Source organism: Hyperoodon ampullatus (genome assembly GCF_949752795.1).
Source record: "Hyperoodon ampullatus genome assembly, chromosome: 8".
In the NCBI taxonomy this organism is placed as follows: domain Eukaryota; kingdom Metazoa; phylum Chordata; class Mammalia; order Artiodactyla; family Ziphiidae; genus Hyperoodon; species Hyperoodon ampullatus.
In genome coordinates this window covers 24,955,958-24,980,889 of record NC_136921.1, presented here as the reverse complement: position 1 = coordinate 24,980,889, position 24,932 = coordinate 24,955,958, and the positions used below count along the sequence as shown (strand labels likewise).

Sequence of the window (24,932 nt, the reverse complement as noted above, 5' to 3'; positions counted from 1 at the left end):
CAAGCGCATCTGTCTCCTCTTGTTTTCTACTTCTCAGCTATTAGGTAAAAAGGGTAGTTATTAGGTAAATAACGTAGTTATTAAATGATGACTTACGCAAAGCCTGCAATCTTAGTGTCCCCATTTCATCTTACCAACATTATCAGGCTCCTCAGCAAGCAACATTTGGATAATATTTGTTAGGAAATTTGTGATATGAATAGGATAATATTTGTGATGAAAACCAGTTTAACTTCCTACTCAATGCTATCTTTGATGATGGATTTCAACCTCTTTTCTTCTTAGACCAGAATATATACATGAAGCATGTCAGGTGTCAGATTTGATGACATGAAAAATTCAAAACTGAGTAGTTTTCAATCACTGGTTTCTGCGTAAGCATGTCCTAGCCACCTTCCCCCCACCCCCAATACACACACATGTACATGTCAGAGCTCACAGGACTCCTGACTCCATTTCTTCACCCACAGAAACCACATTTCCTCTCACTCCTTCTCATTTCACCAATCCACAAACCCTTTAACTACCCCTGGAATATGGAGCTATTTCCCGACATCTCCACAAATATAACAGAAAGCTTTCGTGGTCTCATGTAACCTACTTATAACCATATACACGCCTCATATGACCAAGAAAATCACTCATGTCTCTACTGTGTCCAATTCAGGATTCTTTGCAAGAGACCATGGTGCATGGAATTTGAAGGCTATATTTTGGTGTTATGGATTTCATGCATACATATAAAAACAATGAAAGCAGTGACAGATTTTATTTAAGGCTTTGTCTTTTCAAGTATATAGCTTGCTTACTCTTTTATAAAGACTCTAAATTTTGCTTGCTTTCTGAAGCAAACATGTGGCTATTTCCCTTTGGTCTTAGAAGAGCTCTGCATAAACATGCTTTAAAACAAAATTTATTCATGTAATTATGAGTTCATAAATTTTATATATTCCTAATGAATCCTACGTAAATCCATGAAGTAGCAATAAGGAGTTTTATCCTTATTATCATAAAAACCTTGTAGGTTTAACATGTTTCTGCATATTGTATTAATACCTCCTGTGCACCTCCTTGGGTACTCTGTGTCTCACCTATCTAATTCCAGACACCAAAGTGACCACCTGGACAGTGAGGTCAGCCTCTCACAAGTGTAGCTAGACAGACTTTTCCCTAGGACCCCATCTCTAGCTTCCCACTCGGGGCTTTTCTGTCAACACCTCAAGCTGGCGGCAGGTAGGGAACCTACTCTCCACTCACACATGTACAACCTAGAATGTGAGGGAATTAACACCTGTATTAGCTTCCTGGGGCTGCCATAACAAAACGCCATAGACTGGGTGGCTTAAACAACAAAAATGTATCTTCTTACAATTCTGGAGGCTAGAAGTCCAAGATCGAGGTTTGATTTCTTGACAGATTTGATTTCTCTCAAAATCTTTCTCCTTGGTTGTCTTCTTGCTATGTCCTCACATGGTCTTCCCTCTGTGCATACTCATCCCTGGTGTTTCTGTCTGTCTGTCCAAATTGCCTCTTCTTATAAGGACACCAGTCAGATTGGATTAGGGCCCGCCATAAGGGCCTCATTGTAACTTGTAACTTCATCACCTATCTCCAAATACAGTCACATTCAGAGGTGCTGAGAGTTAGGGGTTCAACATATGAATTTTGGGGGAACACTATCCAGCCTATAAACACCCCATGGGTGACCAACGGGGGAAGGAAACTGATGAATAAATTTTTCTTTCATTCTTCCTCTAGACAGGCAGTCCTGATTCACATTTCATGTGAAGGCTCTTAGACAGTACTTGGTGATCAAGCAAGCAGCACGTATAGCAACGGTCCACTAGCGACCCATCTTGGTGTTGCCTCTCCTTCCTTCTTTGGCTGGTTTCCCTGTCCCTCACTATTTCCAGCTCCCAGGATCACAAATGCTAACAAACAGCCTGCACTCAGGTTCTGCTACCTGGAGAACCCAGGCTAAGACACGTAAGTTATCTCATTTCATCCTTACAACAACCATGCCAGATATATATTATTACTTCATAAATGAAGAAGCAGGAGAGTCAGAGAAGATAAATTACTTGCCCAGGGTCACACAGCTAATAAACTACAAAGACAGGACTTTGATTTAAATCTTTTTTGATGCCCAATCCTGCATTATTTCCTAGGTACCGTAATATCTCCTAGCAAAGTCTATGCATAATCAGATAAAATTTAAGCCATTTTCCCTACCAATTTTTAAAACTGTTTAAGTGGACTAGAGGTAAGGCATTCCAAGTTCATAATTCATCTCCCTATTATTTCAATGCTACTCCTTTCCTCCTTTTCCAAACCGAAGAGTTTGATATTGCTTTCTCAAAATTTACCTGTATCTGAAATCATTCTTTTTTCAATAGAAATCATATAAATTACAATCTCTTTATTGGTCCTATCACAAACTATACCTTTCCAAGCAAACCACACTTCACAGTCAAATTAGGGAGGCTCTTATATCTTAATCAAAGCTTAACAGTTTAATCGTTCATTAAACATGAGAGTAATTTAGTGTCCTATTATACAATCATTATTGTTTCCTGAAAATCTGATGTGATGAGGTGCAATAAATGTAAACTGAAATATTGCCTGTGGAAGGTTATTTATTATTTCTTCTGGCTAAAAACATTCATAACTGAAATTTATTGGTCCATACTTCCTTCATTATAAATATTTTATGTTCTGCCTCAGGGATCCATGTCTTAGCATTTAAATGTCTCAATCTGTGTCAGTAACAGGAAGAACAAGTTCACTGGGTAGAATTTTTGCCCTTTACTTCAGAATGTTACAATAATAATAGGCTATAAATATGTTATAATTATGCCTTTGATCACTGCTGTAGTTTTCTAGTCTGAATGAATTAAATTCAAAACTAAAGCTGAGCTGGTAGACATAAATGACAGTAGTTATCTTAAACTAAGATTTTGCTGAAAGCCATATTAATTTAGTGAAAATATTTAGAGTGGCCAGAATAGCAGACCATTTTTCCTCTAACTTCTACCTTAATGTGAAGTAGAATCTATACCTATCACCACGTTTACATATCAATAGTGGTTTATGTTTACAATTACATAAAGCTTTATACACTTAGTTGGGGTTTTTTTTGTTTTTTTTTTTTGTTTTTTTTGTTTTTTTTTTTTTGCGGCCTCTCACTGTTGTGGCCTCCCCCGTTGCGGAGCACAGGCTCTGGACGCGCAGGCTCAGCGGCCATGGCTCACGGGCCCAGCTGCTCCGCGGCATGTGGGATCTTCCTGGACCGGGGCACGAACCCATGTCCCCTGCATCAGCAGGTGGACTCTCAACCACTGCGCCACCAGGGAAGCCCTACCCTTAGCACTTTTATATCCTGATCACCACAACAACCTTTGAAATACTACAGAGCAGTTGTAAAAACCTGCATTGTCCAAATGAGAGAACTGAGGTCCAGGTAGGTATAGATGTATGATTTTTGTTTTAATTCTTTAATTTTTAATCATGAGATAGTAAAATCATGCAACAATGTGAATCAAATTCCTGTTTTCTGCCCATCTCATCTTATGCAGAGGTTGGGGGAGAGGAGGTAGAGGAGGGGATGGCAGAGTAAAGGACATGAGTAGGTGACAAACAGCAGATGACAGGGAACCCTGCTGGGGAAATGGAGATATGAGACAGAGAGAATGTCCTGCATCACCTGTATTCTCCCAGATCTGTCTCCCTATATAAAGCCTATAGAACAGATCACTGGTAAATTAACTGAGAGATGCCTAGAATCAGTGTAATTTTCCTGGAAGTCCCAGCCAGCTATGGGACCAAGAGTTGTCTCACTAATATGAGGCTTATTATAATACTTTTGTTAATAGATATTTTAAACAATTGAAGTATAGTTGATTTACAGTGTTGTGTTAATTTCTGTATAGCACAGTGATTCAGTTATACATACACACACACATATATATATTATTTTTTGTATTCTTTTCCATTATGGTTTATCACAGGATATTGAATATAGTTCCCTGTGCTATACAGTAGGACCCTGTTGTTTATCCATTCTTAGAGCTTGCATCTGCTAACCCCAAATTCTCACTCCAACCTTCCCCCGGCCCCCCTTAGCAACCTGTTCTCTGTGTCTGTGAGTTTGTTTCTGTTTCGTAGATAAGTTCATTAGTGTCATATTTTAGATTCTGCATATAAGTGATATCATATAGTATTTGTCTTTCTCTTTCTGACTTACTTCATTTAGTATGATAATCTCTAGGTCCGTCCATGTTGCTGCAAATGACATTATTTCATTCTTTTTATGGTTGAGTAGCAGTCCATTGTATATATGTATCAGACCTTCTTTATCCTGTTAATGGATATTTTAAAGTTCCAATTGGAGGACTTTGCAGAGAGCTTTACCTCACTTCTTCTCTTCCAAATAAATTCTGGACATTGTTTTTGAAAACCACCCTACATATGGGAGCACGCAGAAGAAAAAATGAATTTCCTCTCAGTGAAGATTGAAAAGAAAAACTGTACCCTGGTGTTAAATTATCCATACAGGAAAGACATGAAGGAAGGGCTAGCCTCTCTTAGTATATATAAACATGTTGACAGGGAAAATTTCCTGAAGAAATATCATGTAATTTGAAGAAAAGGTGATTTTTATCAGCTTGGATCCAGACCTTCTTGGGCACTGAATTGTCCTACAGTATCCTATGAGCCTTTATGCTTTTAAGAGTATTCCTTGAAACAATGGTTCCTCTAGATATAAATAAGTTTACATGGGCTTCCTCCGCAATGGGAGAGGCCACAACAGTGAGAGGCCCGCTTACCCGAAGATATAAATAAATAAGTAAGTAAGTAAGTAAGTAAGTTTACATGAAAAGAGTATTCTGTGATCAGATTTTCAAATGCTGGTCCCGCAAAATATTCTGTTGACAAAGCAGAGCTGAGTTTACTGCTTACTGTGGTGAGGAAAATGGTTACTTTGACAGTCTTAGTAACATCTTGATCAGCTCAAGATGATGGAGGACAAAGTGAAGACATTTATGAGGTTTAGGGAGTCTGGTTAAAGTTGGGGATTGATTAGGATTGCAAGAGGTTCATGATATAATAGGATTGGTGAGCAGAGTATGGATATGATTTCAAAGAGAATCTTGAAGAGTTAGCCCTCCTTTGATACCATATTATCTTTAGAAAGGGTATTTATTCTAATCAGGATAAATGGAATATTTAGATAAATGGATTTTCTGTAAGTTCCTAAAATGAACAACAAAGTTATTTGTAACTGTAACATCCTGGACAATTTTCCTGAAGAGTAAAGCCATGTAATGAAGATAGCCACGTAGTAAAGTCATGTTAATATGGAATCTAGACAATAAATGTGCAGGTGTAAAAGGTTCTCAGCATAAGTCTAGGAATTCCTGAGTCAAACAAAGTTCAGCAAATGTCTTAATAGTGGTGTTTTTCAGATTCTTTAACACATGAATGGACATGTAATTTTCAAGGAAAAAGTACACAAAAAGTACTTTTATTTTTTCGTCTGAATATAAAATAAAATGAATTTAGGATATTCATTTTAAAAAGAGGTTGTAAATATAAAACCCAAACAGAGAGTAACTGTAATCCCAGTCTGGTATTTCCCTGCACACAGACAGTAACATCTTAAGCAACTGGCGCAAAGGCACACTGGGCTGGAATTTGGTTCAAGAGTTAAGCACAACCAGAATGCATCAGTGATTAGAATGAAGGTTCACAGCACCAGTAGTCTGAGGAGGAAAGTGAAGCAGATGATACAAAAGAAGGGGAATCCTTCTAGTGGAGATATGTTGCTTAGCTAATAAAATGAGTCGTGCATGTATTTTATGTCTTCAATTTAGCCTACAGTGTCAGTATTGAATTGTTACATAGTGATAATGCTCTTATTAGATGCTACTCTTCTGAGGCAAGAAACACTGCTCACTAAAAGTAAACAACAGTTAAAATAGCATTTTATTTTCATGCACACATAATTTGAATGGCCAAATAGAGCTTGGGTACTTTTTATTAGCCAACAGAACAGGCTAACAACTACAAATAACAGGTCATCTACTTAGTCTGGGATTGGTAAATGCCACTGTAAGATGACTTTCCTTCATTTGATAGTGAAAGGAGTCAGTCCCTTAACTGGAAATGACATGAGCATTTCCACTATTTGATACAAAAAACTAAGTATGGACTTTTGGAGAAACAGTAGAGGGAATAAAGCAAATGTTTAAAATATCCCAAAAATATTTTAATTAATTAAATATTAACTAAGGAAAAAATAGGCTTGATTTTTATGCCAGGAAATACTGAGTTGATTCCAGGAGATACTGAGATGATTCCAGGAGTTCACATAAATGTAATTGTAACTGTGCAATTGCAAATGAAGCTACAGAGGAAGAAAAATTCCAGATATTCTATACAAATCAATTTGGTTTCTGAGCTCAGATTTTAAAGGGACACATATAAAAGCCAAACAGCCCTGGCCCTTCTTGTGGCTGGCCTGAGATGGTGATGTATGCAACACAGCAACCTCCAAGAAAGTACTGAAAAGTAATTCAGATATTTTGGAATTCTCTTAAAAGACACTATGAAAATTACATATACCTTCTCTTACCTCTCATCCATTTTGATGGCAGTTGCTTCCCTAACACCTACCACCTTCCTGGATTCTTTCTTACACTTCTTCCCTAAAACTCTTTCACTTGTTTTAGTCCAAACTCAAACGCCTATGACCACTTTTTTTTCTAGGACATTTTCTGGTGAAAATAAATTTGATCTTTCTCTGTTCTAGGACCCAAATGGAAATTTCCAAAGCCCAGCCCTAAAGATGCAAGAATAATAAAGAATTCTTCCTTCTTAGAGGGGAATGGGGGCTGACCAAAGTCTCAGAATTTGTGTATTAATATCTTTGTCCTCTCCACATGTTCAAAAGATGAGGTGAAAGAAATATAGCCAAGGATTCATATTAGAGGGTGGCAGAGAATTGATAGATTTGGGAAGTCTAAGCACCCAATAAACTGCAAAATTTACACACACACCCCCAACACACACACACACACACACACACACACACGTCTTTTTAAGTCTTGATCATAGTATGTAAAAGGTAGAGAAGAAAATGTTCTCTGTTTGAGGCCAATAATACATTGACTAATAACAAAAGAGAAAGCAAACCTTTCTTTGGACTGAAAAAAAGAGAAAACACTGGTAAAAGGGAATTAATTGGAGGTGTAGCTAGGGAAGGATAGGTAAGCTTCTGGTCTCAAATTATCTCTAAAGGTCTCTAAGGAACTTGCAAATTAGATCATTAAACCAAACATTGCCAATGACCTTTGAGGGACTGTCAAGAACAATAAAGGGTAATAAAACTGGAGATAAGCAAATACCATCCTATTTTGAAAAATGAGATGAAGGGAGGTTTGCCAAATTAGAGATAGATAAAAGTTACATTGATTTCAGCTAAGATTTTAGAATATTTAATGTAGATGAATAGGTTTGGAAGCTTAAAGAAGCAATGTTCACTAGGAACCAATGAAGGCTCACAAAACAAATCAGACGCCTCTCACTTCTTTCTGTACATCAGGGTCCTGGCAGGGAACAAATGGCACACACAACCAGAGGGTAATTGAGGTGAGTTCACAGCAGGGACTCTTCATAATAGCATGGGGTAGGGTTAAAGGAAACTTAGAGGGATAGTGAAGCAACTGCGGAGAACTGGCACCACCCAACACAGGACTGGCTACATAATTTACAGGGTCAAGGGCAAAATGAAAATGCATAGCCCTTTATTCAAAATCCACTAAGAATTTCAAGACAGGAGCAGCAAAGCATTACCAAGCATGAGGTCCTGGATGACCACACAGGCTGCAAGCCCATTGTAGCCATCTTTGACCCTTAAGTTTCAAGGGTCAAGAAGGGAAACATGTACTAGAACCTGGAGAGAGTTGTAGCTGTATCTTTAGCTGGAGGAGAGTCCACTGGAGAGACAAAAGAAGAGCTAAGCCACTTATACTAATTACTACACTGATGACCTGTGGCTATGAAGAGAGGGAGGTGGTGAAATTCATACCTTAATCCCATTTTTCTCCTGCCCTTCTATAATCTCAGACAATGCAATCCAATTAATATAGTGCATGGAGGACAGGTTCCAGAAGCACTAAACAGGGTGGAGAGTGAATTGGGAGAGGCAGGAACAATATTTTGCACACATTTATGAAGTCACAATGCTGTTAAATCCATGAAACCTGGTAACCCTACTCTAGAAGGACTTTAGGAAGGTATTTACCACAACTTCTCAGTAGCTCCTTTTGGACAAAATGGACAAAGATGGCCTACAAGCAAAGATAATTATATGGATCTATAATAGGTTAAATAATTATATCCAAAGTCTACTGAAAACTAGTACTACCCAGTTTAGCATTTTTGCTACTGACTTGCAGATATAGAACGAATTATTATCAAAGCATGGTTTACAGTTACTGAGTGGGACAGTGACTAACCAGGATGAAAGAATTAGAATCTAAAAAGATCTTGACAGGCTGTAGCAATGGGATAAAAAGATCTTGACCAGTTGGAACAATTGACTAAATATAATAGTAGTACATCTTGGGATTTGCTCTCAGGTTCAAAAGCCAGTGGCACAGGTTTGGGAAAGGGAGACAATACTTACTATATCTGAAAATGACTCAGGCAGTTTAGGCGAAGGTAAAGTCAATGTGGGTCATGAGTGTGGTGGATCCTCAAGAAAAGCAGATTAGGTTTTAGGCAGAATTAATTGAACAAAGGAGATGATAATCCAAACCTGGGACTGTGTTGATCAAACCACACCTGGAAAACTGGGTTTATTTGAATGTCAGATATGACTCATGATGTACTCTGAGAAGACTAACTAGGATAGGAGAGGAGACTTATGAACTAGGACCAACCACAAAAGCTGGTCTGGCTTTAATAACTGATGCAAATGACAACATGAATGTGACAGTGTTGAGATTACTGCTCAGTCAGCAAACAAAAGAAGAGCAGAGGACATAGATGAGATCAAAGACATATGAGTGGATGCGGCAACTCTTGCCTTAGTTCCTCCCCCTGAGTTTGCAGGGTTAAGAATCTACAAGGACAGAGGACCCTAGAATTAAAAGCTCACTGCCTTTTGAAAGGGGGGGCATTTTCCCAGAGGGATCCACTTTATTACCATATAAAGAAATTCTTGCTAGGCCACAGGTACATATTTCTGAATGCTCTTTCTTATTTGTCATTACGCCTATTTAAAGAAAGCCAAGTACTAACACACAATAGAAATTATTCCTTGGTAGTAATAATTGAAGAGATTTGTAGCCTATAATAAAAGACCACTCTGGAGAGTAATGGTATACAAACTATATCCAAATATATTAAAGACTGTCATATGGAAAAATAATTATCATTGTCCTTTACTAAATCAAGAAATAAAACAGTATCATTTTTAAAAATCAGAGAGAGGCATTTTTAACAGTCCCATTTCCTGAGAACAAAATAGACTGCCATGGAAAGCATAAGGTTCCCAATAACTAAACATGAATAACATAGGACATAGTCTAGATGATTCTTTAACAGGCATGTTATTTAGGCAATTCCAGCATTCAACGGTGTTTAAAGTAGTTTTTAACGATTGCTTCTAATACTGAGCTTCCATAGTTCATTCTTTCTTTCATTCAGTAAGTATTTATTGAGAACCAGCTGCATTCCAACATGGTCTTAAGAACTCAGGATACAACAACAAACAGAAACAAGCCACTTCTCATGGAGCTTAAATTATGATGGCATAGGTAGATAATAAACAAATCATTAATAAAATGTCAGGCAGTAGTGGTAAATGTGAAAAAAATAAAGCAGAGTCAGAAGCTCCGGTGATGGATTAAGAGAAGGAGATAAGGATAAGATGGTCAATAAAGGCCTCCCTGGCTAATAAGCTCATGTCTTTATCATACTAAATTTCTCTAAATCTTCAATCCTGGTCTCTTCTTCAGGCTCTTATCATTTTTCTTCCTTATACTAATTACCGTCCCTCTAGTTTACTCCTTAACTCCTAAACCCAGAATAAGTTTAATTTTTAAACTCATAAGAATTTAATAGTAAACCTATCATAGTGTAATTTAAGAGTAGGATGTGCCCAATACTTATAATTTCATTTAGAACCATGATGTGGGTATCTTCATACATCTAGGATACAGCACAATTCTTTTTCCCCACCAACCAGTGCTTTGTAATATTTGGGCTCAGGCCTGTCTTCCTAACCTCAGATTTTTATTTCTTTGAGGAGGGGGCACAAACATTTATTTATCTGTGCCTCTTGCCCATCTCAAGAAAGTTTTGTCTCCTCCTTATCTATGTCATTCCTTTTATTTAGTTAATAAATGAAATTTATTGATATTTAATTGGAAATTTTTATTCCATGATACTTTGATGCCAACATCTAATCAAATCTACTATTGGACAAAGGGAAGTAAGAAAATAAAGGAGTGTCATACCCCAAGCTTCAAAGCTAAGAGGAAGACAAAACAATTGGATTACAGACCCAAAATAGACACACGCACATGCACATGCATACACACACATACCCACACACAAAATAGCCTATGACCTTTATTTTTTTCTTTTTCTTTCTTTCTTTTTAAACTAGTGTATTCATATAACTGAAGGACAGGAAGGTATTTGGAGGATCAGAAGGTTGAAAAGATCACTAGGATAAGAAATAATTTTCTGTTAACATAATATGCTAACAAGTTGTTGGTTTAACTTTCTAATCATAGATGCATAGAGTCAGACAATGTAATGAGGTGAAAATTACCTTAACTTTTCCTGCCACCAATACCGTCTTAACAGAAACATCTTAGCAAGGTGAAGTTAATTGTACAAGATCATATACCTATTTCCAGAATCAAAAAGTTAAGTGGATGGAGTTCAGCTCAAGAACAAGAACAATTTACTTTCCTCTTACTCATGGTAACACTGAAATTAAAAAAAAAAAAAAAATTAATTAGCAGTAGTGGAATACAAAACAGAAATCCTGATGACAGTTTAAGAAAATACTAGGAGAGAAAAAGCAGACAGGATCTGATCATTGGAAAAACCATAGCAGAGAAACTATGGCCCCAAATTCCCTAAGTAGAGGGGAGAAGAGCTCTGATGCATTACAGGACTGGCTGCTGAATTATGAGTGGCTAGGGGATCCATTTGGTGCTCACACACTGGCAATCTGGTATTGTCGGGGGGAATGAATGCCCTAGGCAGTGAATGAACTTTTGACATATGGGAGATATGAACTGGGAGATACATTTTTCTCCCCTCATCCTGAGGAAAATTGTCCTGAAACAGAGAAGTTTATACAGTCTTTGGAAAGATGATCCCATGAGATAGATCATACTATCAGTTGCAACTGACACCCACAGTGGCCACAGTGGCCAGTCCGGTGATGCATCCCATCATGTCTGTTCTCCTTTCTTCCCTGACTCATTCTTACTCCTCTGGGAATACACTTGCTAATAAATTGGCACATCAGCTTTTTCTTTAAGCTCTTTTCTAGAGAACTTGGTCTAAGGTAAGATGCTTATTATATAATGTTATATGAAAAAGTTACATGAAAAAGTAAGTTACAGAATAATATGGAGAATGACAAATTTTATGCAACAAAAAGTACAGATATATACATATCTAAACATATTTTTGTCAAGGTATAAAAAGAGGTCTGAATCAACACATAATAAATTTTTGAGAAAGTGTAGGAGTAAAGAAAAGACTTTGAATATATATTTTACTTCTCTATTTAAAAGTTTTTAAGGTCATCTATTATATTTGTAATTTCAAAGAACACTAAAAAAGTAAAATATTATAAAATAAGCTATGTGATGGTATAATACTTGAAACTGAACATGTTTCAGATTTTTATATTACTGATAAAGAATTTTAGGCATTGAAAAAATAACAGTTGAAAAATGGTCATATTGGAAAATGAGTTAAAGAAAGTAAATGTTCACATCTTTTCTATCTGCTTTAACATTCACTCGTGCTAAATTGAAATTTTTCTGAACTTCTGGTAGGGAATACAACACAAAGCAATGTCTTTCAAGGTTGTGTTTATACAACACAAAAGGAAGTGCAAACCTCTCAATCAGCTGATTTTTTTAAAAAATCAATGTGAATAAACAAGTAAATGAAAACTCTTCTTAAAAATTTAACTGGCTAAATGGCAGTATTTATTTCACCTGTGCTCTGAAGACAGACAAGCTCTTTATATTTACAACAACAACAAAAAATAGCTCCTTAAGAAAAAAATGAAACTGATCTATTTCCTCTAATTTTATTAGATTAAAATTTTAGTTTCCTGCAATTAGTATTTGGGCATATAAAAGCTACAGTGATATTCTAATAAATATAATACTTCTTTAGCCATACATATGTGTTTTTAAGATGTAGTATAAGGGCCTTTTTAAGATATCACCAAAACTTGGTTTAAAAGTTTTTTTCTCCATTTTATGCTGAAAGTGGGAAAATCTCTCCCAAAGAAAGGGTAGCATGTCCATGAAGTAATAGCAATATTAACAGAAGGTGATTATGTAAGTTATTCTAAATTGACTTTAGTTCCATTATGTAGTTATCATATTTAAAATGCAATATAGAAATAACCATTTTGTTTTTATAAAATAACATAAAATTTCAGTTAATTCTTATATGCACTACTGAATAATTTCTACTTGCTTTCTTGGCAGTGAAAAAAAACTATTGGTTTTAGGGGTTCAAAAGTAAATTGCTAAACCAATGTAAACTATACTTTTGTTTGTAGTGAAGGTAAAAGACTTCGAAGATCCCACTGATAACTCTGTAAAGTATGAGGAGAAATTACCAAACCAGGTGATTTCTTGCCATATACATATACATATATATATATATATATATATATATATATATATATATAAAATAAGAAGTATAGGGTTTCCCTGGTGGTGCAGTGGTTGAGAGTCCGCCTGCCGATGCAGGGGACGCGGGTTCGTGCCCTGGTCCAGGAAGATCCCACATGCTGCGGAGCAGCTGGGCCCGTGAGCCATGGTCGCTGAGCCTGCGCGTCCGGAGCCTATGCTCCGCAACGGGGTAGAGGCCACAACAGTGAGAGGCCCGCGTACCGGAAAAAAAAAAAAAAAAAGAAGTATAGAGGCTCTAAAATAAGCTATTTCACATGAAAGTCTTCATGGCTGATAAATATGACTATCATAGGTATATTTTAAGAGGGGATTGTTTATTAACCTGTTTTAAAAATAAAAGGTTAAAAATAGGTCTGGGAAGTTTGCATCCCCAGCCAAGGATCTAGAGGGAGAGGATTTATTCAGCAGGAAGCTCACATCCCTAATCAAGGATGAAGAGGCTCAGGTTGCACTGGCTAGAAGCTCACATCCATGCTTAAAGATGAAGGAAGCCTGCATTACACAACTTCAAGCTTATCCATATCCAAGTGCAGAAGAGATCAGGGTTCATGCAACCAGAAAGGTCATACCCAGGATGTCCATATCTACATCCTAAAGAAGGAAACTGGCCACTCATTCATTGCTCCTGGGAATGTGAAATGGTACAGCCACTTGGGAAAGCAGTCTGGGCATTTCTGAAAGCACTAAATTTGCACCCATCACACAACCCAGCAATCACAGTTCAGGGCTCATCCCAGAAAAATGAAAATCTAGGTTCTCACAAAATCCTGTACAGTAATGTTCACAGCAGCATGATTTGCAATAGCCAAAAACTGGAAACAACCCAACATACTTTCGGGTGAATGGTTGAAGTGACTGTGACTGTAGTACGTCCATAGCATAGAATAGTGCTCAGCGAATAAAAAGGGAAGAATATTGACACATTTCTACCACTGGAAAAGTAATTTTCTAATGAAGAAAACAGTATAGGGTTTATAAAGTGGACACACTGGATGAACACCAGAGAATGATGTAGAGGGAAAAAGTTAATCCCCCAAAGTTATATTCTGTACAATCTATTTATACAGAATTCTCGAAATGCAGACAGTTTAGCAATTACCAGGCATTAGGGGAATGGCGCAGGAGGAGTTACCCATGGGGGAAAGCAGGTAAAGGGTATACGAAAATCTCTCTGTATTATTTCTTACAAGTGCATGAGAACCCACAATGAGGTGACAATAAGTAGTTTAATTAAAAGAAAAAAAATTAGAGTTGAACCCTCTACTATTTGCACTAGACCCGAGTATTCTGCCGATCATTGCTTGTAAATCCTGGCTGTAGATCAGTCCCCAGCGAGGTTCTCCCGCTGGGAATGGCGTCTCTCCCCTGGCGGAGACATTCCTCAAATGCCTCTAGTAAAGGAGGTGGCAGTACAAAAGGAGAACCAAGCCAGCAATAAAATTCTCAAGTAGAGGTGGGAACGCATACAAGAAGAAAGAGCCAGGGGCAAAAAGAGGCATCCCAGATGCGCCCCATTATTGAGATACTGGTAAAACAAAGAAGGGACAGTGGACTGGATGTGCCCAGAAGTGCAGCGTAATAGCAGTCCAAGCCTGAGATATTAGAAAGCAAGCAGGGATCCGCTGAAAGAGAACGCTCACTGCAGTTGAGCGGGGCAGGTTCCCGCGGGAGTCCTGCGCCTCACCTCCGCCAGGTGGAGCCTGGGCCCCGCACAGGCGCCTCCGCGGGTCAGAGGTCACGTCGCGGGCCAAAGTCAGTTTTGGCTGAGGCGGACTTCAGGGCGCCAACACGCTGCCTCCTTTCTCCTCGCTGCCCGGGACCCCCGCGCGGGCACTAATGCCCGCGCCCAACTGCGCACCGCCCTCTTTCCCGTGCACGTCTGCCCTTCCCCAGAGTTCTCCTCCGACCTTCCCGAGGAAAGGCAGGAGCCAGGCCTCCCGCCTACCCTCCCCCACCATGGCCCACCTGCAGGCTTGCGAAGTCCGGCAGCTGCTGCGCAACCAGTTTGTGGTCGTCATGGGGGACCCCATGCAGGGGGCCGTGTACAAGGACCTGGTGCTCCTGCTGCCGAAGGACTGCCTGCTCTCTTCCAACCAGCTGAAGGTCAAGGGCGAGGTGAGCTTCGAGCACTATGTGCCGCGGGAGGGCGGAAGGCGGGAACGCCTGCACGCACTACCGCGACGTCCGTCCGTTCTGCTCCGGCCACTACCTGCTGCGTTTCTACTTCCTCACGCATGCGTACTCCGCGTACGTAAAGACGTCCTGGAACACCTGCGTCGGGGCGACCACGCCCCACACGTGGTCATGAACTCCTGCCTCTGGGACCTCTCCAGGTACGGCCAGGATTTCCCGAGGAGTTACCTGGAGGGCTTAGAGAGCCTGTTCGGGCGCCTGGACAAAGTGCTGCCCGAGGCCTGCCTCCTGGTGTGGAACACGGTCCTGCCAGTGGCGGAAGTCGTCTCCGGGGCTTCCTCCTGCCAGAGGACCTATTCCGAGGTGCGCACCTGCGGGAAGAAGTGATAGAGGCCAACTTTTACAGCTCGGCTGAGGCCAGCAGGTACGGCTTCGACATGCTGGACCTGCATTTCCACTTCCGGCATGCAGGACAGCACCGACAGCGAGATGGCGTGCACTGGGACGAGCACGCACACTGCCACCTCTCCCAGCTGCTGCTGGTGCATCTGGCCGACGCCTGGAGCGTGGACCTCCCCTGCCGCTACCCTGTGGGCAGGTGGATCAGGGATGGTCCCACCAGGGGACTTCCAGGCCCGGTGGACGGTAGGCAGCCCCGGGACAGCAGAGGTGACCCAAGCGAACAGCCCTTGTCCTGGTTCCCAGCCACGTCCGCATGCCTCCGCGGCGACCTTCGGAACCCTTGCCCCAGGCGCGACCTCCGTTCCAGCACTACCTCCAAGGCACCTGTGTGCCCTACCACTCAGCTTGACAGCACGGGCAGTTCTCCAGTGATTCTTCAGCGTGCCAGGTCAGATACACACTGGCGAAGCAAACTCGATGATTGTCTGGGAGACACGTGTGGGCCCGATTCGCAGAACTGCTACCCAACATCGGAGCAGAAGGTCGCCTCCCTACCCTCCCCAGTGCCCCAGTGGGCCATGCAGACGCCAGTGAAGGCGCACCAACAGATGGACCCAAGCACACCCAGAGGCAAGACCCCAGTAGCCAGACCTGGACCTGGGCTCCTTCCCAACGTAGTCAATAGGCTGGACAGACTGCCCGACTTCTCTCACTCAGGCGTGGCCTTCAGCAACCCTGCGATGGTGAGGACTCCTTCACTCTCTTACTTTCACGGGTCAGTAACCTCACACATTCTTCTTTGCCAGAGCCTTCACCCCACTTCTTGGTGAGGAGGCAAGAACCCAGACCATCACACCATTCTCCTCTTAACGTTTGTGCAGAAATGAGCTCTAAATGAAAAAGTACACACACGGTTAAGCCTTGCCTAAATATAAGTCTTCCAACAGTATTATCCCTCGACATTTTTCCTGAAAAGAAAAAGGGAAAAATTTTGAACCTTAAGACTTACCAAAACGTTTCTAGTGACTTCAGTATCACCATTAGTTTTTACATACATTTATAGAACTTACTCCCCAAAGCTTTCACCACAAATTGTCTTGCACATTCCTTAATTAAATTTATCTGTGCTTCAACATAATATTTATCCTTAAAAAAAGTATTCCATTCACTAACACAAGAGTTTTTATTTTCTGTTAGAGACATATTTTCTACTGTTGAGCTCATCAAATACCTAGCATATTTTTAAAAATAGACTTCATTTTTTAGAGCAATTGTAGATTCATAGCAAAATTGAGAGGAAAGTAGAGAGTTCTCATATACTTCCCATACACAGCCTCCCCCAGTATCAATATCCCACACCAAAATTGTACATTTGTTTACCTTCAGTGAAACTACACTGATGCATCATTTCACCCAAAGTCCATTTTACACATTAGGGTGCACTGTTGGTGTTGTACATTCTATGGTTTTTGACAGATGTATAATGACATGTATAGTATCATACAGAATAGTTTTATTGCCCTAAAATTCCTGTCTGCTCCTCTTCTTCATTCCTCCCCCATCCAACCCCTCGCAACCACCCATCCATAATGGTCTCCAGAGTTTTGTGTTTCCTAGAATGTTATATAGTTCGAATCATACAGTAAGTAGCCTTTTCAGATTGGCTTCTTTTACTCAGTAATTTGCCTTTAAGTTTCTTTCATGGCTTGATAGCTCAGTTGTTTTTAGTGGTGAAAAGTATTCTGTTGTCTGAATGTACCACTGTTTATCCAGTCACCTGCTGAAGGACATCTTAGGTGCTGCCACGTTTTGGAAGTTATGAAAAAAGCTGCTGTAAACATTCATGTGCAGGTTTTTGTGTGGATATAAGTTTTCAGCTCCTTTGAGTAAATATCAAGGAATGCAGTTGGTGGATCACATGGTGAGAGTATGTTTAGTTTTGTAAGAAAATGCCAAACTACCTTCCAAAATGACTCTACCATTTTGCATCCCATCAACAACTAATAAGAGTTCCCGTTGTTCTACATCCTCACCAACATTTGGTGTTGTCACTGTTTGGATTTTCACCATTCTAATAAGCACAAGGTATCTTGTTGTTTCAGTCTGCACTTCCCTAAGGACATTATATTGAGCTTATTTATTACTTATTAATTATTATTACATTTATTTATCATTATTCATAAGCTTATTTGCCATCTGTATATATTCTTTGATGAAGTGCCCATTTTTAATCAGTTGTTCATTTTCTTATTGAGTCTTAAGATTTCTTTGTATATTTTGGATAACGGTATTTAATCATATGTCTTTTAGAAGTAACTCCCAGGTTGTGGCTTATCTTCTCATTCTCCTGGTGGTGTCTGTTGCAGAGGAGAAGTTTTTAATTTTGAGGAAGTCCAACGTATCAGTTTCTTTCATGGATTGTGCCATTTGTGTTGTATCTAAAAATTTATCACCAAACCCAAGGTCATCTAGATTTTCTCTTGTGTTATGTTCTAGGAGTGTTTTAGTTTTGCATTTTACATTTAGGTCTATGATCCATTTTGAGTTAATATTTGTGAAGTGTATAAAGTCTGTGTCTGGATTCATTTTTTTTGCATGTGGATCCAGTTCTTCTCACACCAGTTGTTGCCTGAAGTGTCTGTCCTCCAACTTTTTTTTCTCCTTTAATGTTGTATTGGCTATTCTTATTCTCTTGTCTTTTTATGTAAACTTTAAAGTCAGTTTGTCAGTAGCCACAAATAGCTTGCTGGGATTTTCATTAGGATTACAATGAATCTATATCAGGTTGGGAAGAACTGACATCTTGACAGTAGTCTGTCTTCCTATCCATGAATGTGGAATATCTCTCCATATATTTAGTTCTTTGATTTCTTTCATCAAGATTTCGTAGTTTTCCTCCTATAGATATCTTGTACATATTTTGTTATGTTTATACTATGTCGTTTAGGGGGATGTTAATGTGAATGGCATTGCGTTTTTTATTTCAAGTTACAAGTTTTCATTGCCCGTATATAAGAAAGCAATTGACTTTTGTATATTTACCTTGTATCGTACAACCTTACTATAATTGCTTCTTGGTTCCAGGAGTATTTTTTTTGATTCTCTCAGATTTTCTACAGACAGTTATGTCATCTGTTAACAAGTACAGTTTATTTCTTCCTTCCCAATTTGTATATGATCTATTTCCTTTTCTTGTCTTGTAGCATTAGCTAGGGCTTCCTATGATGTTGAAAAGGAGTGGCTAGAGGGGATATCCTTGCCTTTCTCCTGATCTTGGGGAGAAAGCTTATAGTTTCTCACCATTAAGTAAGATGTTAACTGTAGATTTTTGTGTATGTTTTTAATTAAGTTGAGGATGGTCTCCTCAATTTCTAGTTTGCTAAGTTTTCATCATGAATGGGACTGGATTTTGTAAAAGGCGTTCTCCGCATGTACGAATATGATTATGTGATTTTTCTTCTTGTTGATGTGGTGGATTATGTTAATTTTATTTTTGGATGTTGAACCAGCTTTGCATCTAAAATAAATCCCACTTGGTCATAGTGTAAAATTATCTTTATACATTGTCGACTTGATTTGCTAATATTTTGTTGAGGATTATTGCATCTATATTCTTGAAAGATATTTGTCTGTAATTTTCTATTATTGTAATGTTTTTGTCTGGTTTGGTATTAGAGTAATGCTGGCCTTATAGAATGAGGCCATCTACTTCTATCTTCCAGAAGAAATTCTAGACAACGAGTATAATTTCTTCCCTAAACGTTTGGTAGAATTCACCAGTGATCTCATCTGGGCCTGGTGCTTTCTGTTTTGGAAGGTTATTAATTGTTGACTCAATTTCTTCTATAAATCTAGGCCTATTCAGATTGTCTATTTTGTCTTCTGTGAATGTTGACAGATTGCATCTTTCAAGAAATTGGTCCATTTCATCTAGATTAACAAATTTGTGGGTATAGAGTTGTTCATAATGTTCCTTAATTATTCTAATTCTTTTAATGTCCATGAGGTCTGTAGTGATGCACCCTCTTTCATTTTTGATATTAGTATTTTTGTCCTCTCTCTTCTTTTAGTTTTCCAGGCTATTGTTGATCTTTTCAAAGAACCAGCTTTTGGTTCCATGATTTTCTATATGGATTTTCTATTTTCAATTTCTTTGATTTTTGCTCTAATTTTTATTATTTATTTTTATTATTTCTCATTTAGATTTAATTTCCTTTTCTTTTTCTAGTTCTCTAAGGCACAAGCCTTGATTATTGATTATTAGATCTTTCTTCTTTTTTAATACTTGCAATCAATGCTATAAATTTCACTTTAAGCACTGTTTTCACTGCATCCCCCAAATTTTGATAAATTGTATTTTCATTTTCATTTAGTTAAAATATTTTAAAATTTCTCTTGAGATTTTTTCTTTGAGCCATGTATTATTTAGTAATGTGCTGTTTAATCTACAACTATTTGGGGATTTTTCAGCTATCTTTCTGTAATTGATTTCTAGGATAATTACACTATAGTCTGAGAGCAGACATTGTATGCTTTCTATTCTTTCGAATTTGTTAAGGTGTATTTTTATGGGTCAGAATGTAGTCTATCTTGGTGAATGTTCCATGTGAGCTTAATAAGAATGTTTATTCTGCTCTTGTTGAATGAAGTATTCTGTACATGGCATTTATATTCAGTTACTTTATGGTTCTGTGGAGTTCAACTATGGTATGGTATGGAGTTCAACTTAGTTTCTGCTTGCTGGATCTGTCCATTACTGATAGAAGGTCTTGAAGTTTCCAACTATGATGGTGGATTCATCTGTTTCTTCTTGCAATTCTACCAGTTTTTGCCTCCTGTATTTTGATGCTCTCTTGTTAAATGCATATCTAATAAAGATTGTCATGACTTCTTAGAGAATTGACTCTTTATCATTATGCAGTGCCCTTCTTTATCCCTGATAATTTTCCTTGCTTTGACATCAGCTTGCCTCATCTAGTGTTAACATGATATATCTTTCTCCATCCCTTAACGTTTAATCTACGTGTGTCTTTATATTTAAACCAGGTTTCTTATATATGACATAAAGTTGGGTCTTTTGATCCACTCTCACAATCTATTAATTGGACTTTTTTTTTTTTGCGGTACGTGGGCCTCTCACTGCTGTGGCCTCTCCCGTCGTGGAGCACAGGCTCCAGACGCGCAGGCTCAGCGACCATGGCTCACAGGCCCAGCCACTCCGTGGCATGTGGGATCCTCCCGGACCGGGGCACAAACCCATGTCCCCTGCATTGGCAGGCGGACTCTCAACCACTGCGCCACCAGGGAAGCCCTATTAATTGGTCTTTTAATTGGTTTATTTTGAGCATTGACTTTTAATGTGGTTATTGATATATTTTGATTAACATCTTCCCAATTTGTAACTGTTTTCTATTTATTGCCCTTGTTCTTTGTTCTTGCTTTTGTCTTCCACTCTTTTCCTGTCTTTCATGGTTTTAATCAAGCATTTTTATGATTCTATTTTTCTTCTTTTTTAGCATATCAATTATTACTTCAGTTTTTAACCTTTTAAAGTGGCTGCTCTAGAGTTTTCAGTATACATTACAACTTAGCCAACTTTACTTTCAGATAAACGTATATTGCTTCATGGGTACAGCAAGGTTATACATACATTGAAGACCTTGTTGCTATTATTATTTTAAACAAACTGTTATAGGTTAAATCAATCATGAACAAAAAATAAAAGTTTTTATTTTACTTTCACTCATCCTTTCCCTAATGCTCTTCTTTTCTTTATACAGATTGAGTTTCTGACATGTTATTTTCCTTTTCTCTAGAAAACTCTTTTTTTAACATTTCTTGCAAAGTAAGTCCTTGCTGGCAACAAATTCCTTAAATTTTTGTCTGAGAAAGTATGTCTCCCGCACTTTGAAGGATAATTTCATAGGATACAAAACTCTAGGTTAGTGTTTCCTTGTTTTTCTCTCTCTAAACTTTATATATTTAACTTCACTCTCTTCTTGTTTGTATAATTTCTGAGGAGAAGTTTGATGTAATTTTTATCCTTGCTCCTCTACAGGTAAGGTGCTTCCTCTGGCTTCTTTTAAGATTTTTTTCTTTATCTTTGATTTTCTGCAGTTTAAATATGATATGCCTAGATGTAGTTTTTTTTTTTTTTTACATTTATCCTGTTTGAGCTTCCTGGATATGTGGTTTAGTGTCTGGTATTAGTTTGCAGAAATTTTCGGCCTTTATTGCTTCAGGTATTTCTTTGGTTCCTTTTTTTCTTCTTCTCTGGTATTCCCATTATGCTTATGTTAAATCTTTTATAATTGTTCTACTGTTCTTGGATATTTTGTGATATTGTTTTCAGCCTTTTTTCTCTTTGCTTTTTAGTTCTGGAATTTCTGTGGACATATCCTCAAGCTCACTGATTCTTCCCTCAGCCATGTCATTCTGCTAATGGGCTCATCAAAGGCATTCTTCATTTCTGTTACAGCATTTTTTTTTTTTTTTCAGTACGCGGGCCTCTCACTGTTGTGGCCTCTCCCGTTGCGGGGCACAGGCTCCGGACACGCAGGCTCAGTGGCCATGGCTCATGGGCCCAGCCGCTCTGCGGCATGTGGGATCTTCCCGGACCAGGGCACAAACCCATGTCCCCTGCATTGGCAGGCGGACTCTCAACCACTGCGCCACCAGGGAAACCAAGTTACATCATTTTTTTATATCTATAATTCTTTTTTATTCTGTCTTAGAGTTTCTGTCTCTCTGCTTACATTACCCATCTTTTCTTGCATGTTGTCTGCTTTTTCCTTTAGAGCCTTTAGCGCATTAATCATAGTTGTTTTAAATTCCTAGTCTGGTACTTCTAACAACTCTACCATATCTGATCTGGTTCTGATGCTTGCTCTGTGTTTTCTTTTTAACATCTTTATTGAAGTATAACTGCTTTACAGTGGTGTGTCAGTTTCTGCTTTATACCGTGAATCAGCTATACATATACATATATCCCCATATCTCCTCCCTCTTGCGTCTCCCTCCCACCCTCCCTATCCCACCCCTCCAGGTGGTCACAAAGCACCAAGCTGATCTCCCTGTGCTATGTGGTTGCTTCCTGTATTTTTAAACTGTGGTTTTTGCCTTTTAGTATGCTTGAAATGTTTTTGTTGAAAGCTGGACATGATGTACTGGGTAAAATAACTATGATTAATAAGCCTTTAGTGATATGGTGGTAGGGTGGGGATGGGAGCAGGAAGCATTCTATAGTCCTATGATTAAGTCTCCATCTTTCAGGGAGCCTGAGCCCCTGGGCTGTGACCTTCATGAATGCTTTTCAGTTTCCCCCACTTAGATGGGACAGGTTGACTAGATGGGGCTGGAGTTGGATAGTTCCCTTCTACCAGGTTGGTTAGGCTCTGGGAAAAAAGCCCATTAGATTAGGCTCTGGTAAAATAGTTTCTCTTAAGGGCAGACCTTGTTAAGGACAGAATGCTCTGGACATAATTCAGTATTGCTACTTTGCCCATCCTCTTGCCAGAATCATGAGAGAAATTTTCTCTCATTTTCACTGTGAGAGCCTCCTTGGGGTAAAACTCACAAAAGTGTGGGACTCCCTTAAAACTGGACTCCCCTGGAGTTTTTAGATTTCAGACTTTTCCATACTAAGCTTCCAGCAATTTGTGAATTTTGTTTAGGTTTTCCTATTTGAGTACTAATTCTCACAAAGCTTTCTTCTTGTGGGTTTCTACTCCAGTAAATTGTGATTCTGTGTATCTGTCTGTCTCTCCAGTTTTGGAGAAAGTGATTTGCTTTGTAAGCTCAATTCTGTGACAGATCTAAGAAGATTTGTTGATTTTCAGTCTATTCAGCTTTTTTCTTGTTAGAATGGAGTGATGACTTCCAAACTCCTTACATGCTGGACCAGAAACCAAGTCCAGTCTGGCACACTTTGGAAGGGCTCAGAGAACTGAAGCATGCTGCAGTGTAAGCTAGACTCCTCGCCAAACAATCCCTCAGAGTTTTCTTGTGTCTGTTTTAATTCTTTAATGTTATCTCCTTCTTTCATAGTTTATGCATTTTTTTAAACCTTTGGTTAGAAAATTGGTATACTTCCCCATCAACTATCCTTGTTAGAATTTTACTACTGGTTACCCTTGCTAGAAATACTCCTACCTATGTGATGAGACAAAGTATGGATTTACACTTGCCTGCCTTCAATCTCTGTCTCTGCATCCTTTCCCCAGCTTAAGTGTGGACATCATGTTGTGTTAGAAACCCTTCTGCCAGGCTGCATGCTGCAGCATAGCAAAGTAAACAAGACAAAGTGAACATCATCACACATTTGGTTTTATTACATGAGCAGGAAATTAAAACAACATTTCTATCACATTTCCTCAATAAACAATGTTGTGGAGTTTCAATAAGGAAAGAGGGAGACTGACACATTGTGATGCAGAGTGTTTTCAGGGAATTAGGATATTGCCTAAAAATAAATATGGTTGAACATTCCCTAACTGTTAAGTTTACACTGGGCCCCCTTCTATCTTCCTTGTCATAATTCTCTGTAGCAGGTTTCTTTGAAAAAGGCTCCACTCTTTTCCCATCCTTTGTTAGACTCTCCCCACTTTTTCATAGGCCATAAACTCTCTAATGTACACATGTGGCAGGGACAGAGTCTCATCTCAATGCATCTTGTGTCACAGTGCACCCATCAATCCGCCATGCTCAGAGAAAAGACTGCAGCCCTACAACCTCTTTACTAGGGTTTTGTGAATGCTGCTTAATTTCACTGCATCTGTCAAGCCGTTCTTTATCAGAGAGCCTAACAGCCTTTGAGTGCACGGTGCTCTATCACTTATGTAGGGGTCGTATTGATCTTTCTGGTGTGTGCTCTAAAGTGGCTAGCATCAAAAGCTAGTGAGGCAGACGGTTTGAACAGTATGGGTCATTTACAAACTTTAGGATGAGATGCCGCAGGATGCCAAGGAAAACGTTTTTGTTTTTCCAGAGAGAACCATAGTTCATGAAATGTGGTTAATGTACCATATTTGTATACCCTTAAAATCATTTTATAATCACACTGAGTGTCTCTAAGCATTAAATATATTTTATAAGTAGTTGGTTAACTAGCTGTTGTGTGCTTTAAATAGTAAATAAAATGGAAAGGCACTGAACAGTGACTATATTTCATAGAGTAAGATGCTTTTCCAGCCACTCAATAATTCTCAATGTTAAGAAAAATTGATTTTCTAACTGCTGAGTGCCTCTAAAAATTAGCATCTTATCTTCCTACAGGGGATGCTTTTTAGTTTTCCTTTCTCCTAGTTTTTGACTTAATGATCTCTAAGGTTCTTTTCTTGCAAAAAAATTCTGTAGGTTCTGTTGGACTGTAATTTTACTTGGGCATATATGTAATTGGGAAAAATATAAAACAAGAAACAATTT

At 38.8% G+C, this 24,932-nt stretch overlaps 1 pseudogene across 1 annotated transcript; it reads left to right on the top strand.

Moving 5' to 3' along the window:
• The first annotated feature begins 14,930 nt into the window (after window positions 1-14,930).
• On the top strand, window positions 14,931-16,339 carry LOC307057468 (PC-esterase domain-containing protein 1B-like; annotated as a pseudogene). The gene has a single exon. The product of its transcript is annotated as a PC-esterase domain-containing protein 1B-like (transcript).
• Window positions 16,340-24,932: the final 8,593 nt, after the last annotated feature.